Source organism: Nerophis lumbriciformis, linkage group LG17 (assembly GCF_033978685.3).
Source record: "Nerophis lumbriciformis linkage group LG17, RoL_Nlum_v2.1, whole genome shotgun sequence".
NCBI lineage: Eukaryota > Metazoa > Chordata > Actinopteri > Syngnathiformes > Syngnathidae > Nerophis > Nerophis lumbriciformis.
In genome coordinates, this window is record NC_084564.2 from 14,518,541 (window position 1) to 14,527,829 (window position 9,289).

Consider the following 9,289-nt stretch of genomic DNA (forward strand, 5'->3'; position numbering starts at 1 on the left):
AAATTCTTCAGGACAACCTGAAATCATCAGCCCGGAGGTTGGGTCTTGGGCGTAGTTGGGTGTTCCAACAGGACAATGACCCCAAACACACGTCAAAAGTGGTAAAGGAATGGCTAAATCGGGCTAGAATTAAGGTTTTAAAATGGCCTTCCCAAAGTCCTGACTTAAATGTGTGGACAATGCTGAGGAAACAAGTCCATGTCAGAAAACCAACACATTTAGCTGAACTGCACCAATTTTGTCAAGAGGAGTGGTCAAAAATTCGACCAGAAGCTTGTGGATGGCTACCAAAAGTGCCTTATTGCAGTGAAACTTGCCAAGGGACATGTAACCAAATATTAACTTTTGACCCAGCAGATTTAGTCATATTTTCAGTAGACCCATAATAAATTCATAAAAGAACCAAACTTCATGAATGTTTTTTGTGACCAACAAGTATGTGCTCCAATCACTCTATCACAAAAAAATAAGAGTTGTGGAAATTATTGGAAACTCAAGACAGCCATGACATTATGTTCTTTGCAAGTGTATGTCAACTTTTGACCACGACTGTATGCATGGTTTTAAAACACTAGTAGCTCATGACTATCATCTCTAATAGTGGTCTTCACTACACACCACTTCAGAAATACGATCAATGCTGAGCAATGAGACGAAATCAAACATCAATTTTCCTTTCCCAGTGGCAGTGAGAAGACTGCCTGGTGAATCAGGGCAGTGGGTCATGCATCCTGCCTGTCGTTTACACTGGATTAGGAGTACTACGCTGGCGTTTTTAGCTCTGGATGCTTGGCATTTGAAGCCAATATCGTTAGCAGCACAAAAACAGGCTGCATGGAAGCGATGTAGGACCGATCGAAGCTTATTTCTGCAACATAAAACACAAAATGTAAGCCTCTGATACCAAATATGAAGCATATTCAAGCCCTATAGGTGACCAGTTGTAGCATTGTGTACATTCCCTTAAGTCAGGCTTCAGCTAAATCAAATAGGGGTTTTTAAAAGCCTGCAAATGATGACAAAATAAATGTAAGGAAGCAAGCAAACAAGGCAATGGACAAGCTAGAATAGATAGAATTATTTTTATCAAGCTAAATTTTGGAGAGATTTCTTTTTTTTTTTTTTTAAACAAATGAACATGGTAATAATAAAGTAATGGTAATTTTGATAATAATAAATGAGTAACATGTAAAAAAAAATGATACAATAAATTATCAAATGTAATATAGATCGGTAGGTTGTGAGTTCAAACCCCGGCCGAGTCATACCAAAGACTATAAAAATGGGACCCGTTACCTCCCTGCTTGGCACTCAGCATCAAGGGTTGGGATTGGGGGTTAAATCACCAAAAACGATTTCCGGGCGCGGCCACCGTTGCTGCCCACTGCTCCCCTCACCTCCCAGGGGGTGATCAAGGGTGATGGGTCAAATGCAGAGAATAATTTCGCCACACCAAGTGTGTGTCTGCATGGTACTTTAACTTTAACTAAACGTATATTGTGTGTATTATATAATATGTATTTATTAATTATTGCATACGATTATTGCACTATCCATCCATCCATCCATTTTCTACCACTTGTCCCTTTCGGGGTCGCGGGGGTTGCTGGAGCCTATCTCAGCTGCATTCGGGCGGTAGGCGGGGTACACCCTGGACAAGTCACCACCTCATCGCAGGGCCGATTATTGCACTGTTTTTTTAATTTGTTTTTTATTTTGCTGAAGCTGTTACATATACTGTAATATTGTACATGGTAATTGGGATTTTTATATATTGCATATATTATATAAAAATATAATATAATGTAATATATCAATATATATTTTATAATGTATATATAATATGTAAATATTACATATATGTTATATTTTTTATTTTTTATTTTTTATTTGATATATTATCCTTTCCATTCTTACCCTTTCCATCCTTTGAAACTGAGCTACTGTGTGGAACAATTTCCCTTGTGGATCAATAAAGTTTGTCTAAGTCTAAATATATTTATTTTATTTACCCTTTTATTATTTATTTTTATTTATTATTAAATATTTGTTGTATTTATTTTTTATTCAGTGTTTTGCAGCTTTAGCTCTGCAGACAAATACTGTGGTACTTTCTAAACAACGCACAAAGCTGCGATCCTGGCAGCATTTGCAAGGGTGTGGAGGGGGATTGTGTGTACGGCATATACACACTCACACCACTGTATATATACACACAAACACATGTTCCATACGTTTATAAGCACACTTCTACAATGTGTGTTTGACCACAAACAAACATGGACGTTCACATCAATACTGACCGTACGACCTGACTCAGTGACAACAGGTGGGAGGAACATAAATAGGTAGATATTGTCCAACAGTTTGTAAGCCGTTCAAAAAGACTGCAAAAACTGAAATCTAAGTAAGATTAAATATCTCAAATAATGGTGATATTTGCTTATTTTCTGTCTGATAAGATAATTCTTCTCACTAAGCAGATTTTATGTTAGAGTGTTTTACTTGTTTTAAGAGTTTTGGTCCTAAATGATCTCAGTAAGATATTACAGCTTGTTGCTGAGATTTGATGACCTATATTGAGTAAAACATGCTTGAAACTAGAATATCAACTGTTGCAAAGCTTTGTCATCAACACTCACAAGTATAAAACTACTTTTTTAAAGTAATAATTTCTTACTTCAAGCATGAAAAAACAAAAATCATGATGCCGAGCACATATGATTATGTCAAGATAATGGCACTAGCATTTACTTATTTAAGAATATTTTTCAACATATTAAACAAAAAGGTCTAATTTTTTTTTCTACCAAGAAAAGTGCACTTGTTATTAGTGAGAATATACTTATTTTAAGGTATTTTTGGGTTCATTGAGGTTAGCTAATTTGACTTGTTTTGGAAAGTCTTGACAAGCCAAATTTTCTTGTTTTATTGGCAGATAATTTAGCTTAGTTCAAGTAAAATACCCCTAATTTTTGTATTTTTTGTTTTTGTTTTTGAACAATGACTTTTTGCAGTGTAGTTCTTATAGATAACACTGAGGATCCAAAGGTCCCCGCACGGGCTCTTGTGTCCTTACGGAAAACAGGTGCTGAGTTCATCACTTACACAAGGAGGACAGCTGGACAATTGAGTAGCAGCCGACTGATAGGAAAGACAATACTCCAAATTTTCACACCCAAGACAAGAGCCTTGACCTTGTCAACTGTGCATTCAGGGGGGACTCCTATTAGATTCAATTCAGGCATGTGACACTGACTGTGAATGCCTCGTAGCTTTAAAAACATGCATATAGATACTAGGGTTGTGTACTAATTAAGTACTGCGGTACTAATGCATTAAAAACGGTACTATACTGCCTCTGAAAAAAAAAAGACATTGCTGGTAAAACGAGCAGACTGCCGCATGTTAGGCAACGCACACGCACGGTGTACTTACAAGCAGACAAACTGTGGAGACATAAGCGGGAGAATGGACGCATTGAACAAACGATAAAGGTGAAACTTTTCACACTAGTGTTGTCCCGATACCAATGTTTTGGTACCGGTACCAAAATTATTTCGATATTTTTCGGTACTTTTCGATACTTTTCTAAATAAAGGGGACCACAAAAAATTGCTTTATTGGCTTTTGTTTTTTTTACAAAAAATCTTAGGGTACATTAAACATATGTTTCCTATCGCAAGTTTGTCCTTAAATAAAATCGTGAACATACAAGACATCTCAGCCTTCCCGGTAAGGTCTGTTCAGGTGTACTGGAGAGGAGACTACGCCGGATAGTCGAACCTCGGATTCAGGAGGAACAGTGTGGTTTTCGTCCTGGTCGTGGAACTGTGGACCAGCTCTATACTCTCGGCAGGGTCCTTGAGGGTGCATGGGAGTTTGCCCAACCAGTCTACATGTGCTTTGTGGACTTGGAGAAGGCATTCGACCGTGTCCCTCGGGAAGTCCTGTGGGGAGTGCTCAGAGAGTATGGGGTTTCGGACTGTCTGATTGTGGCGGTCCGCTCCCTGTATGATCAGTGTCAGAGCTTGGTTCGCATTGCTGGCAGTAAGTCGGACACGTTTCCGGTGAGGGTTGGACTCCGCCAAGGCTGCCCTTTGTCACCGATTCTGTTCATAACTTTTATGGACAGAATTTCTAGGCGCAGTCAAGGTGTTGAGGGGATCCGGTTTGGTGGCTGCAGGATTAGGTCTCTGCTTTTTGCAGATGATTTGGTCCTGATGGCTTCATCTGGCCAGGATCTTCAGCTCTCACTGGATCGGTTCGCAGCTGAGTGTGAAGCGACTGGGATGAGAATCAGCACCTCCAAGTCCGAGTCCATGGTTCTCGCCCGGAAAAGGGTGGAGTGCCATCTCCGGGTTGGGGAGGAGATCTTGCCCCAAGTGGAGGAGTTCAAGTACCTCGGAGTCTTGTTCACGAGTGAGGGAAGAGTGGATCGTGAGATCGACAGGCGGATCGGTGCGGCGTCTTCAGTAATGCGGAAGCTGTGTCGATCCGTTGTGGTGAAGAAGGAGCTGAGCCGGAAGGCAAAGCTCTCGATTTACCGGTCGATCTATGTTCCCATCCTCACCTATGGTCATGAGCTTTGGGTTATGACCGAAAGGACAAGATCATGGGTACAAGCGGCCAAAATGAGTTTCCTCCGCCGGGTGGCAGGGCTCTCCCTTAGAGATAGGGTGAGAAGCTCTGCCATCCGGGGGGAGCTCAAAGTAAAGCCGCTGCTCCTCCACATCCAGAGGAGCCAGATGAGGTGGTTCGGACATCTGGTCAGGATGCCACCCGAACGCCTCCCTAGGGAGGTGTTTAGGGCACGTCCGACCGGTAGGAGGCCACGGGGAAGACCCAGGACACGTAGGGAAGACTATGTCTCCCGGCTGGCCTGGGAACGCCTCGGGACGAAGTGGCTGGGGAGAGGGAAGTCTGGGCTTCAACAATATTTACTTTTTAAAAGTAACTTTCAGAACCCTGGTTATTGTTAATGTTGTTAAAATTGTATGCATGTTCGAAATAAACCAACCAACCAACCAACCAAATTGTGCAGTAGCCACTTTAGTTTGTTAACAAAAATGTTTATTTAGCATTCAATACCACAAATGTAATACCCAATCTGATTCAAACAATATCCCGCACATTCTAAATAAGATAAGCTTTATAAAAATGTGTTATCTTGTTTACTTTAGTTAGTTGCTATAAAACGTTTTCAGTTGTATATTATATTGCCAAAGTATCGGACCAGAAACGGATATCAGATCAGATCATACCAAAGACTATAAAAATGGGACCCATTACCTCTCTGCTTGGCACTCAGCATCAAGGGTTGGAATTGGGGTTTGAATCACCAAAATGATTCCCGAGCACCGCCACTGCTGCTGCTCACTGCTCCCCTCACCTCCCAAGGGGATGGGTCAAATGTAGAGGGTAATTTCACCACACCTAGTGTGTGTGTGACTATCAGTGGTACTTTGACTTAACTTTTTTTTTTAAATAGGAGTAATACAACTTTAATTTTTGTTGTTGTTGTATTTGTTCATTTGTATGCACGTACAACACTTAAAACCTTTAGTACATCAGTATGTGGAATTAAATTATGGAATGGATTAAGTAAAGAAATCAAACAATTGTAAGTAATACGATCCAATTTAAGAAACTGTAAACATTTTGAGTTTGAACAAAGTACAAAGAAGAACCATGATAAACATTTTATTGATAATAAACTTATTGATAATCGTATTCATCTCACTATATAAAATAAAACTTACTTCACTATTTATTTTCAATTTTTTTTATTTAATATTTATGGAGTCTATTGTGAATAAACCATACTTGCCAACCTTGAGACCTCCGATTTCGGGAGGTGGGGGGCGTGGTTAAGAGGGGAGGAATATGTTGACAGCTAGAATTCACCAAGTCAAGTATTTCATACATATATATATATATATATATATATATATATATATATATATATATATATATATATATATATATATATATATATATATATATCCTGAAAATATGCAAACAAAACTGCGTTTAGATAATTGATACTTTAAACTTGCATAAATAAATCTTAAGGAATATAACATAACTTGGCTTCTGAGAGTTTCAAAATGTAATGAATAAAATGCTAAAGTTGTTGATAAACAAGCAATTATATTAGTAATTAAATATGGTCATTTTAAATGAATTATTATGATAATTTAAAATTAATTATATCAAATATGTTTATTTTAATGTAATAATTCTATGGCTGGATGTAATAAGGAGTCAGAAAAAATACAAATAAAAATACAATTAATTTTGATGTTTTTAGCAAAATATAGTAAAAATGTATTTTTTTTTTAATTAATAATTTTTTTTTTTTTTTAGGTAAGATAAACATAATAATACAATTTATCTCAAGTCTGGATGATTTAGTTCTTGTCACCCTGTTGTCCTCCCGTCTTGAAAAAAGGCTGTCCTCACTCAGGTCCGCATGAAAATCGGGAGATTTTCGGGAGAATATTTGTCCCGGGAGGTTTTCGGGTGAGGCGCTGAATTTCGGGAGTCTCCCAGAAAATTCGGGAGGGTTGGCAAGTATGGAATAAACTGAGAAGAGGACGTGAACAAAAGTGTTAGCGATTGCTATGTAAAGGAAAAGGTCTAAGATTAAATAAGATCTGCTTCTTCCTACTTATTTTCAAACATGTTGAAAAGAGAAACTGGAAATTGTGATTTATCATGTTGTAACGTAAAACAAATATTTGACTCTTCTAAAACATTTGCAAGCACTAAATAATAATAAGTCATTCATTGCTTTGACATTTTGACTAGTCAACTTCTTTTTACACACGTATGACAAATAAGAATGTCCTCCCTCGTCGCCAAAGTTCAGATTGAGAACACGTTTTATGAGCATTTTTTTTATTGTTTCAATATCAAAGACACCGTCTCCCGCCGTCGCCATGGTTAGAGTCGTAATAGTCTTTGTTAGCGGGATATAAATAACCGAGGCACTGCGCAATATATTCAAACGTGAACACAATATAAGCATGAATAAAAAATGATTTCATTTCTCTCCAGCCATATTTTACAATAAACATGAGCTGAATATAGTTTTGGGTGGGCTTATTGAGTTTACTATGTGGGCAGCAGTGGGGGGGAAGGGTGGTGTAGTTCATTTTAGCCCCCCTCCCTGCAGCATGATGCCCAAACCATGATAAGTGAATGTGACAATGAGACCCTTGGGCTTGGCCGTGCTGTGTGGCCCTGTGTGAGTGTGTGTGTGTGTGTGTGTGTGTGTGTGTGCATGTGTGCATGTGTGTGTGTGTGTGTGTGTGTGTGTGTGAGCAGAAGTAGAGCACATATGAGGTAAATCATGAGCAGACTGCACACATAAGGCCACAGCTCCTTGTTGTGGAAAACACACACTGGCATCCTCTCTGGTGGTCTTTGTGTCACTGTTAACGTCTTAAGGAGTGATACAGCATGTGGTATCAGTACTGCTGCTGTTGTTGTTGTTGTTGGAGTATTCTGAATAAAACTTGTACGCAGTTTGGAGTCTTCTTGCTGAAATAAGCAGGGGCGTCCATGATAACGTTGCTTGGATGGCAACATATGTTGCTCCATAACCTGTATGTACCTTTCAGCATTAATGGCGCCTTCACAGATGTGTAAGTTACCCATGCCTTGGTCACTTATACACCCCCATACCATCACAGATGCTGGCTTTTGAACTTTGCGCCTAGAACAATCCGAATGGTTCTTTTCCTCTTTGTACCCGGAGGACAAGACGTCCACAGTTTCCAAAAACAATTTGAAATGTGGACTCGTCAGACCACAGAACACTTTTCCACTTTGCATCAGTCCATCTTAAATGAACTCGGGCCCAGCGAAGCCGGCGGCGTTTCTGGGTGTTGTTGATAAATGACTTTCGCCCTGCATAGTAGAGTTTTAACTTGCACTTACAGATGTAGCGACCAACTGTAGTTACTGACAGTGGTTTTCTGAAGTGTTCCTGAGTCCATGTGGTGATATCCTTTACACGCCGATGTCGCCTTTTGATGCAGTACCGCCTGAGGGACCCAAGGTCACGGGCATTCAATGTTGGTTTTCGGCCTTTCAGTGATTTCTCCAGATCCTCTGAACCTTTTGATGATATTACGGACCGTAGCTGGTGAAATCCCTATTCTAATATTCTAATGGACAGAATTTCTAGGCGCAGTCAAGGTGTTGAGGGTATCTGGTTTTGTGGATGCAGGATTAGGTCTCTGCTATTTGCAGATGATGTGGTCCTGATGGCTTCATCTGGCCAGAATCTGCAGCTCTCACTGGATCGGTTCGCAGCCGAGTGAGAAGCGACTGGGATGGGAATCAGCACCTCCAAGTCCGAGTCCATTGTTCTCTCCCGGAAAAGGGTGGAGTGCCATCTCCGGGTTGGGGAGGAGATCTTGCCCCAAGTGGAAGAGTTCAAATACCTCGGAGTCTTGTTCACGAGTGAGGGAAGAGTGGATTGTGAGATCGACAGGCGTCTTCAGTAATGCGGACGCTGTATCGATCCGTTGTGGTGAAGAAGGAGCTGAGCCAGAAGGCAAAGCTCTCGATTTACCGGTCGATCTACGTTCCCATCCTCACTTATGGTCATGAGCTTTGGGTTATGACCGAAAGGACAAGATCACGGGTACAAGCGGCCGAAATGAGTTTCCTCCGCCGGGTGGCGGGGCTCTCCCTTAGAGATAGGGTGAGAAGCTCTGTCATCAGGGAGGAGCTCAAAGTAAAACCGCTGCTCCTCCACATCGAGAGGAGCCGGATGAGGTGGTTCGGGCATCTGGTCAGGATGCCACCCGAACGCCTCCCTAGGGAGGTGTTTAGGGCACATCCGACCGGTAGGAGGCCACGGGGAAGACCCAGGACACATTGGGAAGACTATCTCTACCGGCTGGCCTGGGAACGCCTCGGGATCCCCCGGGAGGAGCTGGATGAAGTGGCTGGGGAGAGGGAAGTCTGGGCTTCCCTGCTTAGTCTGCTTTCTCCGCGACCCGACCTTGGATAAGCGGAAGAAGCTGGATGGATGGATGGATGGAACTTGTCCTTACACCCGCATTTATCTTCTGGTTAGAGTAAAAAGAAATACAAGCTGAGTCCAGTCCAGCCTGACAAAGTCTTTGGAGTGCTGAGTGGTATTAATAATAGATTTTTACTGGAGAGAAAGTGTGCGAAATGCTGCCACCTCAGAGCATACACACTATCATACAGTAGGCCGCTCTCTTGCGTGGCGAATGAATGGAAACAGATTGGTAACAATGCACAA